A 26299-nucleotide genomic window follows, 5' to 3' on the forward strand; every position below is an offset into this window, starting at 1 on the left:
TTTGGTACTTGTGAAAATCTTGTGAGTCTTTCGTTCAGCGTTCTTGCATTACCAATTCTCTAGGTCTTCACTCCTTTATATAGAGGTGTGAAAGAGACGTTGTGAAATTGCCAGCACACCAAAGAGTCGTTGTTGAAGCTTGATCTTTCACCAATGATCTTTTGCCTGATTTGGTTGTTGTCCTATGAAGAACAAATTTGAAATCCATTCCTTATCCAAAGGAACATTTATGCAGGCGAGACCGTATTCTGGAGCTGTTTTCTTGTCTTGAAGTGCAGACACAAAACAGAGTAGTGGAGAACGTGGTTGTACAATTCGTACAAAGTACAATGTCAACGCTTTCGTCCAAATTGCAAACACATGCCTTCAAACACCTTTGAAATGACCGTTGCAAACTCCACTAATCCTTTGTTTGTGTTTTCGAATCCAATAGACAGCTTTTGCATTGATAATTCTTCAATTCTTGATTCTTTGCAAATCCAGTTGATATTCAGCTTCTGGTGAAATGGCTTCTGATGAGGCAGCTTCTGATGATGCAGCTTCTGATGATGCAGCTTCTGATGAGATGACTTCTGCAGCTTCTGATGATGCAGCTTCTGATGATGTGACTTCTGGACCTCTTGTCTTCAGGAGCACTATTCTTCAGGAGCGCTATTTCTTCAGGAGCGTTATTTCTTCAGGAGCAGCTTGGCTTCAGGAGCGCTTTTTCTTCAGGAGCAAGTTGCCTTCAGGAGCGTCCAAGCTTCAAATTTTTGTTGTTTCCATAGCTCTTTATTTGCTCATTCAGAACCAATGATGATGTAACTTTATAATTATGGTCCTGTACACTTGAACAAATATTAGCTAATCCAATTTACAATTTTTAATACCTTGTTATCATCAAAACTCTTTAAGGTTTATTGTTAAACACATTTTGTTCCAACAAATTAATCCAATGGTCCCTTAACTAATTCTTAGTTTTCATTTTGGTTCCATAACTCCTAAAATCATCAAATTGGTATATTAACTCCATTAACTTGTGTCAAAAACATCTTACCGTGAAAACATTAACTGTGCCGTTAGTAAGTGCTTACGTGGAGAATCCAGATTGGCATACAACATGGCACGTATATAAGGTGGTTGTCTTTGCTTTTAGAGAGAGAAGTAACTCATCTGGTTTTAGAAACGAAGACATAAAGAGAGAGAGAAAGCAGGAAGACGAATCATCATCAACAAGAAGGGGAAGGTGAAGCAGAAAAAGAAGTTCAGTCCCGATTTCGCAAGGAACGACTCATCATCATCACCATGGATTCATCTGACGATGAAGGTGAAGATGTGATGCACCAGGTACATGTTTCTCTCTCTTTTAAGGTTTAGAGTTTTTTTCTGGGTTTTGTAAGTGGTTTCTGGTTTTCGTTATGGTGGTTTCTGGTTTTCGTTTTGGTGGTTTCTGGTATTCGAGTTGGTTTAGGGTTAGGGTTTTGGTAAAAAAACAAATTTGTAAACAAATTGTTAATAGATTTACGGTTTAAATGGGTCTAAGTGTATATTTTCTGAGTTTAAGTTGATTATTGTCTTTTTTTAACAGACGGAGGGTACTTTTCTGCTTGTACTTCACCATGGGGGGGATTTTGTTGAATGGAACCACAATGCATATGATGGCACACACACTGTGTTAGAATGTGACCCTGATTACTGGAGTTATTTTTCTCTATTAGCAACTATTAAGAGACTAGGGTGCCCCATGATTTCTAGCCTTTGGTACTATGACCCTAGTCTACTGGATGAATTAGTTAGGTTGAGAGATGATAGAGGTTGTAGAAGGATGCAACACATAGCAGGTGAGAATGATAGGGTTCATCTGTATATGATACAGTTTGTAGATGAACCCTTTGCTAATCTGGACCCTTTAGATGAAACCAATGCCTTCCCTATACCAAATCCTGGAGTTGTGATTGAGGAAATAGTAGAGGATGGAGGAAATGTGAGTGGGGCAGTGATGAACCTTCCCATGCTTGAGTACCCAATAGGAAATGTTGTTGGCATGGGAGAGGCAAACCAAAATGAGGGAAATGATGATGCAATGTTTGAAAATGAGGGAAATGCTTATGTTGTGGAGAATAATGTTGATGTGGAGAATCATGGTGATGTGGGAGGTGAGTTGGATGGTGGGGACAGTGGTGTGGTTAATGAAGAGAATATTGTAATGGGTAAGGGGCCCACTGAATTGAATGAAACAAATGATGAGGGGCCCACTGTGTTGGATGGAGTGTTAAATAATCAATTAAATGTAGATGGGGAATCTGTGGTTGTAAATGATTTTGGACCAAGTGGGGAGGGAACACAAACTGATGGGGGCACAAACTGTTGTAGAGGATTTGGTTAGGGGTGAACATGACATTAACTTAGAAGATTTTAGTGGTGCATACTGGGTATGTGAGGAAGGAGGAGAAGATAAAGATGAAGACAGTGCTTTGGAAGTTAACTTTAGTGATCCAGAGGAAGAGTTAGGGGCTGAAGACTAGGATGGTGTGGTAGGAGGTGAGGAAGCAGAGGTAGCTGGTGACATTTTTGAAGGTGAAGGAGTTGGGAATGGTTTTAATGAAGAAGCAATACAGGAAGATGGTGAAGTAGATCAGAATGTGACTCAGGAAGCAAATTAGGAAGCTCCATCTCAGGGGACTCAGGCAGAACCTATTGTGACTGCAGAGGCAAGTGGTAGTAAGCCAAATAGAAAGAGGGGAAGACCAAGAGGAAAAAGAGTACAATCTGCTGTGATTGAACCTGTGTTTGAAGATGAGGTAGTGGCTGAGCAAATTAACACAAACCAAAATGTTGGTGAAGCTAGCATAGTCAGGGAAGAGGAAGAGGAGTATAATAGTGATGTGTTAGAGAGTGGACCTGACAGTGAAGATGAGGAGGAAAATGGTGGGAGTAAGCTTAAGTTTTCAACATTTAAGAAACCTGAAAACATGCGTGATTATGAGTGGGAGGTAAGGACTTATTTTGTGTCAAAGAAGGAATTTCAAGATGTTGTAAGAACATTTGATGTACATTCTGGCAGAGATTTGAAGTTTGATAAAAATGATAAAAGGAGGGTGAAGGTAATATGTCGTGGGAAGCAGGGCTCATGTGAGAGTGAGTTGCACTGTACAAAAATGCCAGGTGAGGAAACATTGCAATTGAGGAGGATTAAGGGTAAACACACTTGCAGTAGGGAATATAAGCTAAGGATAATGAACTCAGATTGGTTAGGTGATAAGCTGCATTCAAGGGTGAAAGAGAATCCAAGCTTGAAGTTAAAGACTATCATGAATAGAGCTCGTGAAAAATGGAACTTGGGGGTTTGCTGGAGTAAGGCTTACAGAGCTAGAGCTAAGGCTATTGATTTGGTGGATGGATCCTTTAGGGAGCAGTACACCAGAATATATGATTATGCTCATGAGTTGTTGAGATCAAATAAAGAGTCAACTTTTTGTGTTACCACTAAACCATTCCAAGGCAATGAAGGAGACCTAGAGGCACCTAGAGCAGTTTTATGTCCACATTTTGAAAGATTGTATATTTGTTTGAAAGACTTCAAGGACAATTTTTTTAATTATAGGAGTGTTATTGGTCTTGATGGTTGTTTCCTGAAGGGTTACTATGGTGGGATGTTGCTGGCTGCTATTGGAAGGGATCCTAATAATCAGATGCTTCCAATAGCTTATGTTGTGGTGGAAGGAGAGACAAAGAAATCTTGGAAGTGGTTCTTGGAGCTTCTTATTGCTGATTTAGGTGGAACAAGGCTGTGTAACACTTACACTTTTATTAGTGACCAACAAAAGGTAGTTTTACTTCATTATTGTCTTTTACCAAGTTAAACTTTTTTTTTTGTGTATTTAACATTCACAATTACATTCAGGGTCTTTTTCTAGCTATGGATGAGTTGCTCCCTTATGTTGATCAAAGGTTTTGTGTCAGACATCTGTACAATAACTTTAGGAAAAAGCATCATGGGAAAAAGTTAAAGGAGTTGATGTGGATGGCAGCAAAAGCAACCTATGAAAATGCATTCAATGATGCCATGAAAGAGATCTAGGTGTTTTATCTTGGTTTTCGGGTGTCAAACATTGATTACGTTTGAACCTTTCTAACCGGTGATATCTTATTTTTTCTTGGGAAGGGAAAAAGTAAGCAAAACCCTTGAGAATCGAGGTCCGGGAGTTGTTTTCGCTACGGGAAGGTGTTAGGCACCCATAACGACTATAGTAAGCTATAGGAACCGTCTTTAATTTCTACGCGCGCGCTTTATTTTTAAATGCTATTTGAAAATGTTATTTACACCTAAAATTTGCTAAATGAAGAATTGGAGGGAGAAGAATGTGTTTGAATTTTTATTTTAGTTGAATTGAAGGAATTTTGTTCCTTGCCTACGTACTCGCTTAAGGGATCAAATCCACCGTAGTTCTCTCTCAAAAATGTTTTTGTTTTTGTTGGTTGATTTTAAGTTTGAAAATGGATTTTGAAAGAATAGAAAGAGGCCTCAAGGGCATGAGATTAGGAAATAGTGAGGTCGGATTAGTGAATTGCAAAAGAAGTCAAAGTTTGATTATTTTCATTGAAATTTGATTAAGAAAATGGAAAAGAAAATACAATGGGATGTTGGATCCCAAGGTTTATTTGGAAAAGGTTTGAGTGAAGCTTGTTCATATTTTTTGGAAAATTGATTTTTCTAAGTATGAGTCCTAGGCATACATCTAAACATACAATCCTAAACATACATCTAAACATGCATATTCTAGCTATTTATCTAAAGTGAAGTGTGTGCATGTGTCGGTGCTTGTGTCGGTGTACATTATTAGAGTCCATTGTCCCTTACATCATACCCTAGATACATTCTATGGCCTCTTTGCCAAGAAAATTAAAAGTGCATAAAGGAAAAATATTACAAAATTTCCTAAGTGTTTACATTCTAACTTTGGTACAAATTATATTGCAAGAAGGAAATAGAGATGAATATGGGATGAAATGGAGATGCTTATGAAATGATGAAACATGAAGTGAAAGGAGTTAGTAGGACATGACAATATCAAAGAAGTGAAGTAAGAGAAGTACTAGAATATAAAGGATAGAAAATAAAGGCAAAATGTGTGCAAATATGTCTAAAATTTGTTCATAAAATGCAAGAACCAAGTGACCTATAATTCTCCCATTCCAATTGCATTTTAAAGGTTTAGAAACAAGTTTTGGAATGGGAATTAAGGCTACATGATTTACTTGACATTTTAAAACAAATTTGAAGCATATTTACATTATTTAACTACTTAATGACTTGTAAGCTAAGTAACCTACCAAAATTCACACACATGCAGTAAAATCAAACACAAACAGTGGCAATAAATCCACAAAATCATCTAACATGTATCACAAACAATTATCAAGAGCTTGGAATAGAATTAGACAAAATTTTCATGAATTTCAAAAAAAACAAAGAAATAAAGCAAGAAAATGCAATAGTATTTTTCATCAAGATTTTCAGTAAACAAAATGCATAAAAACATCACAAAAATTAACAAGAACATGTACAAAATTTGTAGAATTTTTCCAAGTAATTTTGATCATGAACAGAGGTGTAAAAAGCAAAACAGCGTGTAAAAATAGCAAAAAAAAAAAAAAAAAAAAAAAGGAAAACCACAGGATCTGCAGAGAAAAGGCCCAAGTCCAAAGGCTGAGTTGGATCTGGACTATCCAACTGCTTTACAGCCGTCAGATTAATCCAGTCCCTCACAAACCCTAGATCCAACGGTGATTAATCACACAACACATGATAGGCTTAAACAGGCACAGATCTGGACCGTACACGTGATCATGCAGCAAGATCAACGATTATGAAGGCGAGGGAGTAGGGGAGTACAGCGCACGCGCGCGCGTGTGAACAAACAAGGAGTATATAAGGGAAATCTCTTCCCAAACCCTCATTTGAGAGTTTCCTTTCTCTCTCTAAACAAAATTACTCTCCCTTCTCTCTAGAAATGCTTGGACGGAGAAGAAGAAGGCAGAAATTCCGACGCGGCGGCCGGCCGGTTTCCGGCGGCGGCGCCACCGCGTCGGAAGACTTAACTTGTTCTTTTTCTTAAAATTTTTTGTGGAATCTGCTTCTCTTCTCCTCCTCTTTTCAGTTCTGCACTCGGATCTTTGAAATCAACTATGTATTTGCCTAGATCTAAACAAACATGTACGGAATTGAGATGAGTAGTTACCTCTGGATTTGTTTGGATCTTTGAACTTCTGAGCTTTTCTGATGCGTGTTGTTCTTGTTAGGTTGCGAGTTTGTTGAACTTGCGATCCTTCGTGTTGATTCTGCGATTCTGAGACTTTGTTGGATTCGGTGTTGCAACTGAGTTTGAATACGATCTTTCTTCTTCTCTGGTTCGTTCCAAGCTTCGATTCACCTTCTTCTTTCTCCCAGTTTTCTTTCTTTCTCTCTTCGTGATCGCCTTGGGCTTGAATTGCGAAGAGAGAGACGAACGTGAGTCGATGATGATGATTTGCAGAGAAAATCACTGAGACTTCTACAAATTCAACCGAATTTGTGGAAAAGGCTAGCGAATTGGTATGATTTGCTTCGTTCTTGATGATTCACGTTGATTTTTTGTGGAATTGAAAGGAATCTTGGTGTTGTGGACTCTGTGATGCGAGAATTGATGAATTTGGTGATGAATTAGGGTTTGAACATGATGAAATTGTTCATCATGTTCTTGAGCTTTTCTGATTTTTTTTGCGTTTGGATCTGTTTTGGTGGTGGAGAGAGAATGCAAATTCTGTTTCTGATTTTTTTGCTGAGTTGTTAGCATCTGAATGGCACTGCAATGATTGGAGCCTTTTTATAGGCTGCCAAGTGTAGCTTCTGGACCAATAGAATACTGCCACGTGGCACTGGACCTTGTAACAAACTCTTGGACAAATGGACCAATAAGAAACTGACACATGTACAGACCTGATGACTTGGACAAAAAATGGACTATAATGCAAATATTAGAAACTTTAGGACTAAAAAAAAATAAATAAATAAAATAAAATCAACTAAAATTGGTAATTGGAAAATAACGTAAAGTGAAACATCTAAAATTGACAAAACGGACTAAAACGAACCAATGGCCTAAATGAGGTACTTTAAAGTACCTCTCTGCCGAAATTTCGTGTGAAATGACTAAAATGCCCCTGGGGCTGAAAACGACTAAAAACGACTCAGATGCAATTAAAAAATGGATTTTTGACAGAAATTGAATCAAAGACTCACACAGGCAAAATTAAAAAGACTCAGGGACAATTTTTAGGATTTAAACAGTGACTTGACACTTGAAATGACCAAAATGCCCCTAGGGGCAAAACTGACTCAAAATGACCTCAAATGCAAATTTTGGAATGGATTTTAACATAGAATGAAACAAAGACTTATTCAACCTACTTGAAAGGACTCAAACAAAGTTTTGAAAGACTGAGAGAAATTTGACATAGGAAATGACTAAAATACCCTTGCATGTAACTTTTGCAAATAACATTGAAACAAAATACAGAGAAAGACACAATTGATCAGAGATAGTTCAAATGACTTATAATGCAAGAAAAAAGGAATTGAGTTAGTATTTTTAGGTCCAAAATTAGGGTATAACAGCTGCCCCTATTTAAGTTTCTTTGTCCGGAGAGTCAAGAGACGAAGTCTCAGAGTTGACGGGACGAAGATACTTAAATATTAACATTTGCACTGCTTTTGGACGTAAAAATACGCTTTCAGATTTTCAAAAACATGAATGCTATGCAATACTTAGATTATGAATGCAAGACAGACAACTGGAGTCTATGGAACCTGTGATGTCACTGGGGATTCAGGTGGACATTGACAGGGTAGACAAACCAGGGAGTAGAATAATAAGGTGCAAGTTGTTCTTTGGGTCGAACTAGTCACTTGACCAAGAAATACAAAACAAGAGATAGGTGCAAGCTGTTCTTGGGACTGAACTTGGCACTTGACCGGAAACATAGACATATAGGCAGATACAAGCGGTTCTTTTGGATCGAACTTGACACTTGGTTGAAGGTACAAACAGATAGGCAGACACAAACTGTTCTTTTGGATTGAACTGGCTGTTTGGCTGGAGACATAGACAAAAGGGTTGATACAAGCTGTTTCTTTGGATCGAACTTGCTTGTTGGATTATCACCACATCATGTGGGAGAGTGCAGACTGTTCTCTTAGAACGAACTTGTCGTTTGACCGATAACAAAGCATAAGCTGGGTACAAACTGTTCTTCAGATTGAACTTGCTGTCTGACTGATAACAAAGCATAAGCTGGGTACAAACTGTTCTTCAAATCGAACTCGCCGTTTGTCCGGAAGCATAGGTATATAAGCAAGTACAAGTGGTTCTTTTTTGGATCGAACCTGGCGCTTGATCAGTAACAAGATACAAATTGAGAGTCTGGTTTAACAAGATACCAATTGAGGGTAAATTGTCATTGACTTGATTTGGAAATAGACATGACCATTTTTGTTGGCCCAAGAGTAAATTGAGAGTAAATTGACATTGATTTGAGTTGAAAATTGACATCGAAAGTTGAGATTGAAAGTTGAGATTGGAAATTGGAATTGGATTGAGACATAGACATTGACATTGGATTGGAGAATTGCAATTGACATTGAAATTGGATTGAAATTGGATTGAAAATTGACATTGACATTGGATATTGACGTTGACATTGACATTGGATTTGGAATTGGAAATTGACATTGGAATTGGATTGAAATTGGAATTTTGACATTGGGATTGGATTGAAATTGGAAATTGACATTGAAATTGACATTGGAATTGGAAATTGGCATTGGAATTGGAATTAGAGATTAGCATTGGAATTGGAATTGGAGATTGACATTGACATTGTCACTGGATGTCAACATTGGAATTGGAGATTGACATTGACATTGTCATTGGATGTCAACATTGACATTGTTATTGGAGTTGAGATTGCTTCGAATTTGACATTTGACATGGTTTGAAATTGAGATTGGAAGGTTGAGATTGCATCGAATTTGACAATTGACATTGAGTTGAATTTGACAGTTTGACATTGAAATTGAGGTTAGGATTGACATTGGAGATTGGAAATTGCTTCGAATTTGATAGTCGACATGATTGGAATTGAAGTTGGAGAGTGGAAAATTGCATTGAATTTGGCAGTTGAAAGTTGGATATGCAACATGTATGTATGGTATAGCAAGATTATTGGATGTATGAGCACATAAAATGCATGATTATGCATGTATGAATGCTTGAAATGCATGATTGATTGGCAGTTTGACAGAGAAGTTCCACAAAGGCAGACGAAACATTGGAAGATTGGGCACGTAGTGGCTCGTGCTGCAACATATTCACAGGGGAAAAACCTCTTTTGGAGAGACCGTCGTTGGGAGACGTATCGAAACCATGGCTGAGGGCAATAAAACTTGTAAAGGAGGGGCCCTTGGAAAGTCCTTGGATACAGGTCGCCGTTGCTATGCGTGTCAGTGCTGGGTAAATATTGGATGTTCGCATCTGTGGTCAATGCTTTTTCAATATTTTATTCTTTCATTTTTCATTTTCAAACCCCACTTTTGCCTGAACCGCCCTTTCGGGTTTTCGATTCACCGGGGAGTAAAGATTCTTTTCATTGCCCCATTTTTGCCTGAATTGCCTTCATAGGTTGTCAATCAGCGGGGTGCTCATTTTGTCTAAGCCGCCCTTTCGGGTTTTCAACTTAGCGAGCTCTTTATTTTCATTTTTCATTTTTTTTCACTTTCATTCTGTTTTTTCATTCTTGCCATTGACCACAGATCATCCTGGGGAGTAACCTGCTTGTAACATGTATTGAAATAGACATTGATATTCATTCATTCATGCATGTTTCATTGAAATGTACCCTGTTGCTCAGGTTTGCTTTCAAAATAGACAGAAAAAGGATTTTCCAATTTTCACAGATGTTTGTTTCAGACATTAACGTTATCAAATAGAAAGAAAATGTTTTGTATATAGCATTGAAGGTAGAAAGAAAAATAGAGTTTCAAACAACAGAAAGGCTCAAATTGATGTAGAAGAGTGAAAGTCAGCCAAAGGCATGACTCCACGGATTTACAAAGCTTGAAAAATGGTAATTTTATTGGTTGGTGATACATTGAACACGATGACCGCTACATTTCATAGAAATTTTGAATTCACAAGTACAGAAGCTTCTGATGAAGAAAATCATTGACAGTTGCAGATGCCCCAAGGGGTGATGGTGATTTGCCAGATATAGTTACTTGTCTTTTATTGTCAACCTCATTTTTGCATGAACCGCCCTTTCGGGTTTTCGGCTCATCGAGGCGCTCATTCTTGCCTGAGTTGCGTACAATCTCAGCGAGCTCTTTCATATTCATTTTTTTGTCCCTAACTTTTGCCTGGATCGCCCTTTCGGGTTTTCGATCCACCGGGAAGCGCATTTTTGCCTAGGCCGCCCTTTCGGGTTTTCGACCTACCACGCTGTTCTTTTCTTTCTAGACAAAGTATTTCTTGACTATATCGGCATTAATAGGATTTGGAAGCTCAACATCATCCATGTGTGTGAGAATCAAAGCACCACCAGAGAAAGCCTTCTTGACAACATATGGACCTTCATAGTTAGGTGTCCACTTGCCCCTTGGGTCGGGTTGCTGACTTATCCTTCTTTTCAATACAAGTTCGCCTTCCTTGAATTCTCGAGGTCGGACTTTCTTGTCAAAAGCATTCTTCATTCGCACTTGATACAACTGTCCATGAGTCATGGCATCCATACGTTTCTCTTCAATCAGATTCAATTGATCATACCGACTTTGACACCATTCAGCCTCAGTTAACTTTGCTTCCATGATTACTCGAAGAGATGGAATCTCCACTTCCAGAGGGAGAACTGCTTCCATACCATATACAAGAGAGAAAGGAGTGGCCCCGGTTGAACTGCGCACTGTAGTACGGTAACCATGCAGGGCAAAAGGTAGCATTTCATGCCAGTCTTTGTAAGTAGTGACCATCTTCTGAACAATCTTCTTGATGTTCTTGTTAGCGGCCTCAACTGCACCATTCATCTGAGGTCTATAAGGAGAAGAGTTGTGATGTTCAATTTTGAATTCTTCACATAAAGCCTGCATCATGCTATTGTTCAGATTGGAACCATTGTCAGTGATAATTTTGTTGGGGACACCATATCGACAGATGATGTTATTCTTGATAAACTTGACAACCACTTGCTTGGTCACATTTGCGTAGGAAGCAGCTTCAACCCACTTGGTGAAGTAATCAATTGCCACTAGAATGAAACGATGTCCATTGGAAGCCTTCGGTTCAATCCTTCCGATCATGTCAATACCCCACATAGAGAAAGGCCATGGGGAAGAGATAACATTGAGAGCATGTGGAGGCACATGAATCTTGTCAGCATAAACTTGACATTTGTGGCATCTTTTGGCATGTCTGTTGCAGTCACGCTCCATAGTGATCCAGTAATAGCCGGCTCTTAACAGCTTTCTTGACATGGTGTGACCCGAAGCGTGGGTCCCAAAGGTACCGTCATGTACATCATGCATCAACTTCTCAGCTTCTTGTTTATCAACACATCTCAACAAGACCATATCATAGTTCCTCTTGTATAGGACTTCTCCGTCCAGAAGGAATCTGCTAGCCCATCGTCTCAAAGTCTTTTTATCCCTGTTGGAAGCACCAGGTGGATATTCACGATTCTGCAAGAATTGTTTGATGTTGTAATACCAAGGCTTTTTGTCATTCACATCTTTATTAGCTTGATCTGGCATATTTTCAATGGTAAACACATGAGCGGGTCTATCAAGACGCTGCACTTTGATTACGGGCACATCATTCCAGTGATTGACACGAAACATGGAAGACAGAGTAGCAAGAGCATCAGCCATCTGGTTTTCATCCCGAGGGATGTGGTGCAGTTCAACCTTGGTAAAATACGTCAACAGCCGTCTCGCATAGTCACGGTATGGGATCAGCTTCTCATGATGAGTCTCCCATTCACCCTTTATCTGATTAATAACAAGTGCAGAATCTCCATAGATGTCAAGGTGCTTAATTCTCAGATCAAGGGCTTCTTCAATGCCCAAGATGCATGCTTCATATTCAGCTATGTTGTTCGTGCATTCAAAAGTTATTCGAGCAGTGAAAGGAATGTGGTGCCCCTGCGGAGTCACAATGATGGCTCCAATTCCTTTACCGTAAGCATTAACAGCACCATCAAACACCAATCCCCATTTGCTATTGGGATCCGGCCCTTCATTGATCAGTGGCTCTTCACAGTCTTTTGCTTTCAGATACATAATCTCTTCATCAGGGAAATCAAACTTAATTGGCTGGTAAACATCAAGAGGTTGGCAAGCAAGATGCTCAGCAAGGACACTTCCTTTGATTGCTTTCTGAGCTTTGTATACAATGTCATATTCAGACAACAACATCTGCCAACGTGCGATCTTTCCAGTAACAGCAGGCTTTTCAAAGATGTACTTGATTGGATCCATTCGGGATATCAACCAAGTTGTATGATTCACCATATAATGACGCAGGCGTTTGGCAGCCCAGGCTAAAGCACAACAAGTCTTTTCAAGCATCGTATACCGAGTCTCGCAGTCGGTGAACTTCTTGCTTAGATAGTAGATAACATGCTCTTTCTTACTAGTCTCATCTTGTTGACCGAGAACACAGCCCACTGAATCGTCTAACACTGACAGATACATAATCAAAGGCCTCCCTTCCACTGGCGGGACAAGGATAGGTGGTTCCAACAGGTATTCTTTAATGCTATCAAAAGCTTCCTGACATTCATCATTCCATACAACAGGCTGATTCTTTCTGAGCAGTTTGAAAATTGGTCCACAGGTAGTAGTCATGTGAGATATAAATCTTGAAATATAGTTCAAGCGTCCGAGGAAACCTCTGACTTGCTTTTCAGTTTGAGGGGCCGGCATCTCTCTGATGGCTCGGACTTTGTCAGGATCAACTTCAATGCCTCTTTGACTGACAATGAAGCCAAGCAGCTTCCCAGATCTTACACCAAATGTGCACTTGTTAGGATTCAACCGCAACTTGTACTTTCTCAGTCTTTCAAACATCTTTTTCAAATACACAACATGCTGCTCTTCATCACTTGATTTCACAATCATATCATCAACATATACTTCAATTTCTTTGTGAATCATATCATGAAACAGAGTGGTCATACCCCTTTGATAGGTAGCACCAGCATTTATCAAGCCGAACGGCATCACTTTATAACAGAACGTTCCCCACGGAGTGATGAAGGACGTCTTTTCTCTATCTTCAGGAGACATTCGTATCTGATTATAACCAGAGAAACCATCCATGAAGGAGAATACTTTGGATTGAGCAGTACTGTCAACAAGCACGTCAATATGAGGCAATGGGAAGTTATCCTTTGGACTGGCTTTATTCAGATCTATGTAATCAACACACATTCGAACTTTCCCATCTTTCTTTGGTACTGGTACGATGTTGGCAATCCACTCAGGGTATTCAGCTGTCATGAGGAAACCTGCATCAATTTGCTTTTGTACTTCAGCCTTGATCTTAAGAGCCATGTCTGGACGAGACCTTCTCAATTTCTGTTTGACAGGAGGACATTCAGGTCTTGTCGGTATCCGATGTTCCACAATCTTGGGATCTAGACCCGGCATATCTTCATAAGACCATGCAAAGACATCTGGATAGTCGTGGAGAAGCTGAGTGATCTTCTTTTTCACTTCTGGCTCAAGTGCAGCACCAATCTTGATCTCTCGCTTGTTCTCTTCAGTACCCAGGTTGATAAGCTCAATCTCTTCCTGGTGAGGCTGAATGGCTCTTCTTTCTTGCTCAAGCAGTCGAGTGATCTCATACGGTATCTCTTCATAATCATCATCCTCATCTTCAGCTTCATATACAGGGAATTCAAAATTTGGAGGAACCATAGGGTCACTGTGTTCAACGGGTTCATTATGGTTCAATCTACATAGTATGATTGGGATGATTTTAGAAAAAAGTTTTTCTATGCAGATTTTTGAAATTAATAAGAAAATACAGATGTTTTGGTTTTTTCTGGCATTACCATTATTTCCAAAAAAAGGCACTAAAAAGTAAAAAACAAAGAGTCGTGGGAAAGACGACAACTTTTTATTGATTAACGGCAATGCCGAAACAAACATGCCCTTACAAAGATATCACTTTCGCCTTGGGCAGAGCGAAAGGATTGTTATTTTGAAAACAAAAGACACGAGCAACAAAACACATTACATGGAAGCATGCATGACTAAAGGAACATCAATGGCTTCCCAATTCCTCACAGTGCCTCCTGGTATAACAAAGGCAGGCACATAACCACCTTCAGCAGCATCTTCAGTAATAGCATTGATGAACCCAGCACTGTAAAAGGTTCCCTTTGAAACAGCAGATGTCGGGGAGAATCCAAGGCCCTCTTTACGCTTGTTTTCCAAGATCTGAATCACCTTGCCCCAGCCAGCAGCTTGCCCTGCTTGAACAGCCTTCTGGGCATCTTTCAGTGAAGCCATGCTAGCACCAGCCCTCCGGGGCTCTGCACCCTCAACAGTCAAGCCTTGGAATGACGTCCCTTCTGCGGACCCTGCTTCAACACAAGAGAACGATGATATTTGGCTAACCAGAAATGCCTCCTCACCATATACGGTGACAACCTTACCGTTTCTCATGAACTTGAGCTTCTGATGCAAAGTGGATGTGACCGCTCCAGCGTCGTGGATCCATGGTCTTCCGAGGAGACAGCTGTAAGAGGCATTGATATCCATGACTTGGAAGGTTATTTGGAATGTCTCGGGTCCAACAGTAATTGGCAAGTCCACTTCCCCGAGAACATCCTTGCGGGATCCATCAAAAGCTTTAACCAGATAACTGCTACCCCTCAGAGAAATTCCATGATGGCTCAATTGCCTTAGCGTGGATTCGGGCATTACATTCAGAGACGATCCAGTGTCTACCAATACGTTGGATATCAGGTCAGATCCACAATGTACTGAAATATGTAGAGCCAAGTTGTGGCGTTTCCCTGCTTCGGGGAGCTCATCGTCACCGAACCCCAAGTTGTTGCAGGCAGTAATATTACTCACTATCCCATCAAACTGATCCACAGAGACCTCGTGGTCAACATAAGCTTGCTCGAGTATCTTCATTAACACTTTCCTATGAGCCTCAGAGCTCATGAGCAGAGACAGGATGGATATCTTTGAAGGAGTCTGTAGCAGCTGGTCAACAATCTTATAGTCACTTTTCTTGATAAGTCTCAGGATTTCGTCCAGATTGGACTCTTCAATAGATTGGCCTGCTGGGCCGGTGTTCTTGTCAACAGGAGGGACAACTGGTGGAGTTACCGTAGCAATGGGTGTCACTACCTTCTTTTGAAACAACGGTGGACGGACTTTTCCACTTCTCAGAGTTGTAACTTCACTAGCAACATTATCAACTGTAGCTGGGGATACGAGAGGCACCTCTACTCCATTCTCAATCATGGTTGCATTGTACTTGTAGGGAATTGCTTTGGTAGAGGTATAAGATACCGGACCAGGTAACCTGATCACCAAAGGCTCGACATTCTTTGCACTTTCAACAGGAGAGTCATGAAACACTGGCACAATCACACATACATCACTGGCAATCAAGTACTTGTCATCCATCAGGCTCTGGATATCATTTTGCACAACACAACAGCCCATAGGATTCTGCAGACATTCTGAACAAGAATCATGGTCATGTTTGAACAGAGAAGCCTGGCAAAGCTTGACATGTAATGGCACCAAGGGAGTAACGACATTGCGGACATCCAACATGGGATCCTCTTGAGGAACGGGAGCCCTTTCAAAGGCCTCAATCATATTAACAGCAGCATGGTTCGGAAGCGGATTATCAAGGACATGAGGAACACTGTTCTCAAAAGTCAACCGTCCCTTTTCTATCAGATCCTTCACAATATATTTCAGAGCAAAACAACCTTCAACATCATGGCCTTGAGCACCCTGATGGAATTCACATGTTAGGTCCTGACGGAACCTGGGAGGCAACGGATTAGGCGGAGGCTTGCCTGGTCTAGTGACACAGTGTCCCTTAGCCAATAGAGTTGGGAGCAGCTCACCATACCGCATTGGTATTGTTGGAAAGGAAGGGTTGGGTCGGGGACCCTGTTGTTGCTGCCGTTGCTGTTGAGCGGGAGGCTGTTGTTGTGCTTGCTGGGGGATAGCATTGACGGGCATTGGTGGTTGACCCGGTGGCAGAGGATATTGCTGGTAGAATGGTGGGAAAAAAGGATGCTGAGAGTATTGCATGTAGTGATAAGGCAGGGGTAATTGTGTGGCTGCTGCAGACGGGTTACCAGACACCATCCCTACGTCAGATTCTTTCCTCTTGTGGTGACCATTACCATACTTCTTTGGTGCGCTGTTTGAAGATTCACCTTTCTCGAGGACAATAATACCATCTCGGACAGCCTCTTCTAGACGGGTTCCCATTGTAACCATATCAGAGAAGTTGTTCGGAGCAGAGACTATCATTCTCTCCTTATATTCCTTCTTCAGAGTCTTTAGGAATGTCTGTGTCAACTCTTCTTCATCAAGTCGAGGAGAAACACGGGCAGCTGCCCCTCTCCACCTTTGAGCATATTCACGGAATGTTTCATCTGATTTCTGAGATAGGGCTTTGAGAGAGTCCCTGTTTGGCCTCAGACGGGTGTTGAACTCATATTGACCTTCAAAAGCAGCAGCGAGTTCCTCAAAGGTATGAATGTTATCTTTGCTCAGACTAGTGTACCAATCTGCTGCATCATCTGTCAAGCTACTCTGAAAGCAGTGGATCATCAGTGCGTCATTGTCGGCATAGTTAGCCATCTTTCTGACATACCGGATAACATGGTTATGTGGGCAAGAAGTCCCATTGTCAAGCATAGATCACGAGCTTTAGCAGGAGCACCATTGTTTCCCCGGCTAGCCTTGACCTCACGGAGTTCTCCAGCCAACTCCCTTAACTGTCTCTTCATAGCTTCCATTGCGGGATCTTGTCCACGCAGAGTGTCAACATCAATCACCTGTTGCACAGTGTGTACAATAGGGTCGGTAACAACAGTAGTTACTTGAGGCATAGCAGTAGACACAGGAATCTGTCCTTGACCAGCAAAACCAGAGACACCAGCAGCAGTATTAGGAGAGTAGTAAGCTGAGAGGCCATAAGGACGGCCGTTGGGCATAACAAAACGAGCATCAGTAGCCACAGTAGATAGTGGGATGGAGGGAACCACCTCAGTAGTGACTGGAACAGAAGTGGCTGGTTGTTCTTGTGAAGCCATCATAGCGGACATAGCGTCATGAGCCTTAGCCAAGTCTTCTTTTATAGCAGCCAATTCGGCACGGAGCTGAGCATTTTCTTCTTCAAAGTTAGCCATTATCCTTCTCTTGTGAAATCTTGTTTGATGAATTCTATCTGGTTGGTAGACTTTGCAAACACGAGCCACTTTTCAGACTGCGGCGGACAAAACCAGGAGGCAATGAGCACGAGAGAAGTTTTTTGTGACCAATGAATGCATATGATGCATGAAGTGTGTAAATGCATATGCAAAAAGACTCATTTTATGTGTTATCGAAGGGTTTTAGACAAATTATAAACTTGTAAACATTACTAAACAACAATTAACATAATCGGGAATCAAACAACTAACATATAGTTTTACAAGACAAATCCAACATGAACAAATGGAAATAACAACAGGAAATGGAAATCCTCAAGCATAGGAAGTGGAAGCATCGTCCTCAGAGTCGGACTCATAGTTGCAGTATCGTGCGTAGAAGTCACGGGCACCCCTAGCTCTCTTGGAGTCCCTCATAAGCAGCCTATCTTTCTCTTCAATCTCTCTCCTAGCCTTAGCTAACTCTTTCTTCAGTGTCAAGACCTCATGAGTCTGCTGCTCACCCTTTCCATCCAAAGTCATGATCAAGTTCTCAGCCTCATAGTATCTAGCTCTCCACTGATGCTTCTCCCGACTCTCCATAGCTAGGTGCTCCTGATACATCTCCTGGGTAGGTGGGAGTAGAGGCAAAGGCATGGTAGGGACAGATGCAGACACATATCTCATAGAGGGGTAAGGCGTACCAGCCTCCTCAGCTCGGCTTATCACCCACTGTGTATAGGCCTCATGAGCGATACCGGACCTTACACCCATATGCTTTACCTCTTTCTTCCGAAGCTTGGTCCAAGCTTGCATGAAATCTTCTCTAATTCCGGTGGGAGCATTGGAGTAGTGAAAGAAGTAAGGAGCTGTAGCAAGATTGATGGGTTTATCCTTCATCGGGAAACCGAATTGTCGCAAAGCAAGCTCCGGGTTATAGTTGATTCCACCCCGGGTACCGAGAAGAGGTACATTAAGAAACTTTCCACCACCAAAGATGATTTCCTTGACCCTAGAAGCGGGAGTGAGCCAAACCACTTCATTAGGAGTGAGAGCCATAATCCTCTGTGAAATAGACCAATTCCTCGGATTGTCGTGGAAAGACTGCGGAAGGTGCGAAATAAACCACCTATAGAGGAGAGGCACACAACAAAGAATGTATCCACGACCTTTGCTGGAACGATCGTGAATAGCATGGTATGTGTCAGCTAGCAAAGTAGGAACCGGATTCTTGGAGTGGAAGATCATAATAGCATTCATGTCCACGAAGCCATCAAGATTCGGAAAGAGAATAAGCCCATAGATGAGAAGTGCAAGAATAGCCTCAAGAGTGTCCTGACAAGTGGTATTGAGGTTGGCTTTCCCAAGAAGATACTCTGAAGTGAACCCTCGAATATGTGCCTTAGTGACAAGATTCTTGGAGACATCGGTGGTCTTGAGATAGAGATCTTTAGCAATAACCAATGGAGGAGGAGGATTTTCAGGTCCTGAGAAAGGTATCCCCTTAGCAATAGATAAACCCGTCAAGAAAGAATAAGCCTCTAGAGTAGGCACCAACTGAAAGTCCGGAAAAGTGAAGCACCGATACCCCGGATCATAGAATTGCACTAGAGTGTGCACAAGCTTCTCATCCATATTAGTATGGAGAATAGGAAGTAAGGCCCCGTAACGACGTCGGAAACCAGTCGGATCCTCAACCTTGAGTGCCAAATCTCTCAAACTAGCCAAATCCACTTCCTTGAACTTGTAGGATTTAGTCATCTTCATCCCTACAATGTTTACAATTTCAACTTGTCTAAGCCCTTCGATAACAATGCATGGAAAAAGTTTATGCATGTATGCATGTATGCATGAATGCATGATTATGTTCAAGTTCGGAGAAAACATGGTGGGTTTGAAGTTCAAAGGCGAGGAGTCATGGGCGGACACGGTGTCCGATGAAACTAGGGTTTTAGGATAATAGTAACCGGGTTCTAAAAAGGTTCCCAAGTTGCAACCTCTCCGACGTATCTCATGGTGTCACGAGACAACCCTCGCTCCATGATTATACGTGGAAGGTCTAACTTGAGTGTAGTATCGCGTGACGACTAAAACTCGAGACAACACCCGGTTTAGCCTCCGCACTACATCCTAGAAAATGGCCATGGATGGGTTTGGTTATCTACGGTTCATAGCGTCATAGAACAATTAGAAGCAAAGTGCCTAAACGCGACAACTCGCGCAGACAACATCACCCCCAAAATGCCTCAGCTATGTGGGATTGATCGCATAATCCAAAACACGAGGCAACCCCCGGAATGAATTGTCGATTATATCCCCCCTAAATCCTAAGTTCACTCAGCCCGGGTGCAGGACTTTTGATATTCTCACCCCACACGTTTGCAAGAAATTAAACATTTATTCACATAAGGAAGCAAGTAAAAGAAGCAAGTAAAAATACAAGCGCAAACGTGGAAATAAAAACTAGGCGTAACTCTCGAATCTCCCCAGTGGAGTCGCCATCTGTTTTATCTTGGTTTTCGGGTGTCAAACATTGATTACGTTTGAACCTTTCTAACCGGTGATATCTTATTTTTTCTTGGGAAGGGAAAAAGTAAGCAAAACCCTTGAGAATCGAGGTCCGGGAGTTGTTTTCGCTACGGGAAGGTGTTAGGCACCCATAACGACTATAGTAACCTATAGGAACCGTCTTTAATTTCTACGCGCGCGCTTTATTTTTAAATGCTATTTGAAAATGTTATTTACACCTAAAATTTGCTAAATGAAGAATTGGAGCGAGAAGAATGTGTTTGAATTTTTATTTTAGTTGAATTGAAGGAATTTTGTTCCTTGCCTACGTACCCGCTTAAGGGATCAAATCCACCGTAGTTCTCTCTCAAAAATGTTTTTGTTTTTGTTGGTTGATTTTAAGTTTGAAAATGGATTTTGAAAGAATAGAAAGAGGCCTCAAGGGCATGAGATTAGGAAATAGTGAGGTCGGATTAGTGAATCGCAAAAGAAGTCAAAGTTTGATTATTTTCATTGAAATTTGATTAAGAAAATGGAAAAGAAAATACAATGGGATGTTGGATCCCAAGGTTTATTTGGAAAAGGTTTGAGTGAAGCTTGTTCATATTTTTTGGAAAATTGATTTTTCTAAGTATGAGTCCTAGGCATACATCTAAACATACAATCCTAAACATACATCTAAACATGCATATTCTAGCTATTTATCTAAAGTGAAGTGTGTGCATGTGTCGGTGCTTGTGTCGGTGTACATTATTAGAGTCCATTGTCCCTTACATCATACCCTAGATACATTCTATGGCCTCTTTGCCAAGAAAATTAAAAGTGCATAAAGGAAAAATATTACAAAATTTCCTAAGTGTTTACATTCTAACTTTGGTACAAATTATATTGCAAGAAGGAAATAGAGATGAATATGGGATGAAATGGAGATGCTTATGAAATGATGAAACATGAAGTGAAAGGAGTTAGTAGGACATGACAATATCAAAGAAGTGAAGTAAGAGAAGTACTAGAATATAAAGGATAGAAAATAAAGGCAAAATGTCTGCAAATATGTCTAAAATTTGTTCATAAAATGCAAGAACCAAGTGACCTATAATTCTCCCATTCCAATTGCATTTTAAAGGTTTAGAAACAAGTTTTGGAATGGGAATTAAGGCTACATGATTTACTTGACATTTTAAAACAAATTTGAAGCATATTTACATTATTTAACTACTTAATGACTTGTAAGCTAAGTAACCTACCAAAATTCACACACATGCAGTAAAATCAAACACAAACAGTGGCAATAAATCCACAAAATCATCTAACATGTATCACAAACAATTATCAAGAGCTTGGAATAGAATTAGACAAAATTTTCATGAATTTCAAAAAAAACAAAGAAATAAAGCAAGAAAATGCAATAGTATTTTTCATCAAGATTTTCAGTAAACAAAATGCATAAAAACATCACAAAAATTAACAAGAACATGTACAAAATTTGTAGAATTTTTCCAAGTAATTTTGATCATGAACAGAGGTGTAAAAAGCAAAACAGCGTGTAAAAATAGCAAAAAAAAAAAAAAAAAAAAAAGGAAAACCACAGGATCTGCAGAGAAAAGGCCCAAGTCCAAAGGCTGAGTTGGATCTGGACTATCCAACTGCTTTACAGCCGTCAGATTAATCCAGTCCCTCACAAACCCTAGATCCAACGGTGATTAATCACACAACACATGATAGGCTTAAACAGGCACAGATCTGGACCGTACACGTGATCATGCAGCAAGATCAACGATTATGAAGGCGAGGGAGTAGGGGAGTACAGCGCACGCGCGCGCGTGTGAACAAACAAGGAGTATATAAGGGAAATCTCTTCCCAAACCCTCATTTGAGAGTTTCCTTTCTCTCTCTAAACAAAATTACTCTCCCTTCTCTCTAGAAATGCTTGGACGGAGAAGAAGAAGGCAGAAATTCCGACGCGGCGGCCGGCCGGTTTCCGGCGGCGGCGCCACCGCGTCGGAAGACTTAACTTGTTCTTTTTCTTAAAATTTTTTGTGGAATCTGCTTCTCTTCTCCTCCTCTTTTCAGTTCTGCACTCGGATCTTTGAAATCAACTATGTATTTGCCTAGATCTAAACAAACATGTACGGAATTGAGATGAGTAGTTACCTATGGATTTGTTTGGATCTTTGAACTTCTGAGCTTTTCTGATGCGTGTTGTTCTTGTTAGGTTGCGAGTTTGTTGAACTTGCGATCCTTCGTGTTGATTCTGCGATTCTGAGACTTTGTTGGATTCGGTGTTGCAACTGAGTTTGAATACGATCTTTCTTCTTCTCTGGTTCGTTCCAAGCTTCGATTCACCTTCTTCTTTCTCCCAGTTTTCTTTCTTTCTCTCTTCGTGATCGCCTTGGGCTTGAATTGCGAAGAGAGAGACGAACGTGAGTCGATGATGATGATTTGCAGAGAAAATCACTGAGACTTCTACAAATTCAACCGAATTTGTGGAAAAGACTAGCGAATTGGTATGATTTGCTTCGTTCTTGATGATTCACGTTGATTTTTTGTGGAATTGAAAGGAATCTTGGTGTTGTGGACTCTGTGATGCGAGAATTGATGAATTTGGTGATGAATTAGGGTTTGAACATGATGAAATTGTTCATCATGTTCTTGAGCTTTTCTGATTTTTTTTGCGTTTGGATCTGTTTTGGTGGTGGAGAGAGAATGCAAATTCTGTTTCTGATTTTTTTGCCGAGTTGTTAGCATCTGAATGGCACTGCAATGATTGGAGCCTTTTTATAGGCTGCCAAGTGTAGCTTCTGGACCAATAGAATACTGCCACGTGGCACTGGACCTTGTAACAAACTCTTGGACAAATGGACCAATAAGAAACTGACACATGTACAGACCTGATGACTTGGACAAAAAATGGACTATAAGAGCATCTCCAATGGGGGGTCCTTACTTAACAAAGACCACTCCCCGTTAAGGACCCTCCATTGGAGGAAGAAAAAATGAGTCTCCGTTAAGGAACGGGCAACTATATAAGGACCCTCTCTCTCCTGGGTAACTAACGGGTCCCACGTTTAAAAAAGTAATAAAATGTGTACTACTTGGTCCCACTTGCATAAAGGAGTAATAAAATGTGTACTACTTGGTCCCACTTGTAAAAAGGAGTAATAGATAAATTATTTTTGTTTAATGATATAAAGATAGTGAGACATATTTAAGTACTTTTCATTGGAGTCCTTATTAGTGTATTACCATTGGAGTCATTGAGTCCTTAATAGGTACTTTTATTTAAAAATTATAAATAAGTGATGTGTCACGTGGGGTCCATTTAAAGAGTCCTTATTAGGGAACTACCATTGTGGATGCTCTAATGCAAATATTAGAAACTTTAGGACTAAAAAAAAAAAAAAAAAAAAAAATAAAATCAACTAAAATTGGTAATTGGAAAATAACGTAAAGTGAAACATCTAAAATTGACAAAACGGACTAAAACGAACCAATGGCCTAAATGAGGTACTTTAAAGTACCTCTCTGCCGAAATTTCGTGTGAAATGACTAAAATGCCCCTGGGGCTGAAAACGACTAAAAACGACTCAGATGCAATTAAAAAATGGATTTTTGACAGAAATTGAATCAAAGACTCACACAGGCAAAATTAAAAAGACTCAGGGACAATTTTTAGGATTTAAACAGTGACTTGACACTTGAAATGACCAAAATGCCCCTAGGGGCAAAACTGACTCAAAATGACCTCAAATGCAAATTTTGGAATGGATTTTAACATAGAATGAAACAAAGACTTATTCAACCTACTTGAAAGGACTCAAACAAAGTTTTGAAAGACTGAGAGAAATTTGACATAGGAAATGACTAAAATACCCTTGCATGTAACTTTTGCAAATAACATTGAAACAAAATGCAGAGAAAGACACAATTGATCAGAGATAGTTCAAATGACTTATAATGCAAGAAAAAAGGAATTGAGTTAGTATTTTTAGGTCCAAAATTAGGGTATAACACTAGGATATAAGTGAAGGAGCATATGAGTATCTCAAAAACATTCCTGCCAAGCATTGGAGCAAGCATAAATTTAGTGGTGATCCAAAATGTGACACTCTGGTAAATAACATGTCAGAGACATTTAACTCCACAATTATCATAGCAAGAGGAAAACCAGTGGTGACTATGCGTGAGGACATAAGAGTGTACCTGATGGAGAGATGGGAAGCAAACAGGCAGAAAGCTGCGAGGTTGGAGGATGGTGTGTTACCCAACATTAAGAAAAAGTTAGACAGTGAGTCTTCATTCACCAACAATTGGTTGGTCAGGTATGAATGCTTATATTTATGAATGCTAAGTTCATTAGAAGCTTATATTTTAGTAGTAGTTCTGGTAACTGAGTTGATGCTTATGTGTGTTACTAAGATTATGAATGCTTATATTTGTAGGCGTGCAACTGAGCTTGATTATGAGGTTAGGCATGTTTCTTTAACCGATGACAAGTTTCATGTCAATCTGCAAAGATGGTCTTGTGACTGTAGGAAATGGCTACTGACAGGATTGCCCTGCTGTCATGCTATTTCATGTATGAAGAAGTTCGACATGAACATATTTGACTTTGTTCCAGATATATTCATGAAGGAAAATATGCAGCATATTACAGTAGTTCAATTTATCCAGCTAATGGTCAAAGTTTATGGCAAAGGACTGAGTATACTGATCTTCAGCCACCACCCATCAAAAAGCAACCTGGTAGACCAAAAAAGAGAAATAAGGATTCCAATGAATTTTTGGACAACAGTCAGATGAAGAGGGCAAGATGGGGAATAAGATGCAGTAGCTGCAATCAGAGTGGACATAACAAGTCCACCTGCAAGCTTCCACCACCACCTCCAAGCCAACCCTCATCAAGCCAAAATCCAACTTCTGTTGTAGGCACATCAGGTCAAAATCCAACTCCACCACCACTTCAAAATCAACCTCCACTAGCAACAATTATAACAGCAAGAAGGCAAGGCAGGACAGTGCAGCCCCCACCACCTCCTAGAGGTTCCTCCCAGCAACAGAACCCAACTGGTGCAGCATCTGCAAGGACCTCAAACCAGCAGACCAAAACCAGCAAAAGGAAGGGCAAGGAGAAGGTTTCATCAACACAACCAGGAGCAAACCTCAAGAAGAAGAAAGTGTCTTCTAGTGTTAGGGCCAAGGGTTCATCTTCAAGTCAACATTAGAAGTTCATAAGCTTCTGCTAGGGCCAAGGTGTTTTGCAGCTATGCCTAAGTGCCCCTATTTTGATGTAATGCCTATGAGCATATATTTTGTTGTAATGCCTATGTGCATATCTTTTGATGTAATGCTATGTGACATTTTAGGTGCTTAAGTTTAGTTGTATGGTAATGACCAAGTACTGTCAGTGACAATTTAGGTTCTTAACTACATTTTGATGCTAATGACCGAGTACTTTATCATTATGGCCAGTGACAATTTAGGTTCTTAACTATGTTTTGGTTCTAATGACCAAGTACTTTGTCATTAAGCTTATTTTGATGTAATGACAATGATGGAATGAATCATTACTTTATGAAATTATCTATGATCATATTTTTATGGGTGGATTAATTACAGGCATACTTGAATCATTATCTACTTTTCTCATTTAAGAACCATACCATTTCAAAATACAGAGACATTCATTCAAGACTAGGCATAATTCAAAATTGATTGAAAATACAGAGACATTCATTTCATTCATAATTGATTCAGCCTTGATTCATTCATTCATAGTCAACAATACAGAGACATATTACATTGATGGAGTAAGACTTTGAAAGCCAGAATACTACAATCTAACAATCAACCTATTTCAAGTAAACATTATTCCAACGGCTACTAACATTGCAGCTTAGAATTGTTCCTAACACTAGGCAAACACCAAAACAGGAGAATCCAAAAATCAGAGAAATTTTCAACCAAAACCTTGTTCTGCCAAGCACAGTCTTCAACTTCGTATTTTTTTTCTCTAATTTCGCAATCTTCACATCCCTTTCATCAATGAACTCTTCATCAACTAACTTGAAAAAACTACAGCCTCTGTCGTATTGATTTTTGTAGTTTCTACAACCCCATAACTTTTTTTCCACAATTTGGATTCTAACTATCAGTAACAGTTCGAACAACAATATCTTCACCACACCTGCATTCAAAAATCACTCTCTTTCTCAAATTCGAACCGACTGAACCAGAAGAAGAATGACTCATTTGCTTCGACATTTTCCAGATTCAAATGAAAAGGACAACGGCGATGGCGAAGGCTTTGGAAAGATTC

At 40.1% G+C, this 26299-nt stretch overlaps 1 pseudogene; it reads left to right on the plus strand.

The window, feature by feature from the left end:
- Positions 1-2936: 2936 nt before the first annotated feature.
- LOC146923858 (uncharacterized) lies at positions 2937-25264 on the plus strand (annotated as a pseudogene).
- Positions 25265-26299: the final 1035 nt, after the last annotated feature.

The sequence above is a fragment of the Medicago sativa genome, chromosome 5 (genome assembly GCF_051527215.1).
Source record: "Medicago sativa cultivar Bolivia chromosome 5, Bolivia_mono, whole genome shotgun sequence".
In the NCBI taxonomy this organism is placed as follows: Eukaryota; Viridiplantae; Streptophyta; class Magnoliopsida; order Fabales; family Fabaceae; genus Medicago; species Medicago sativa.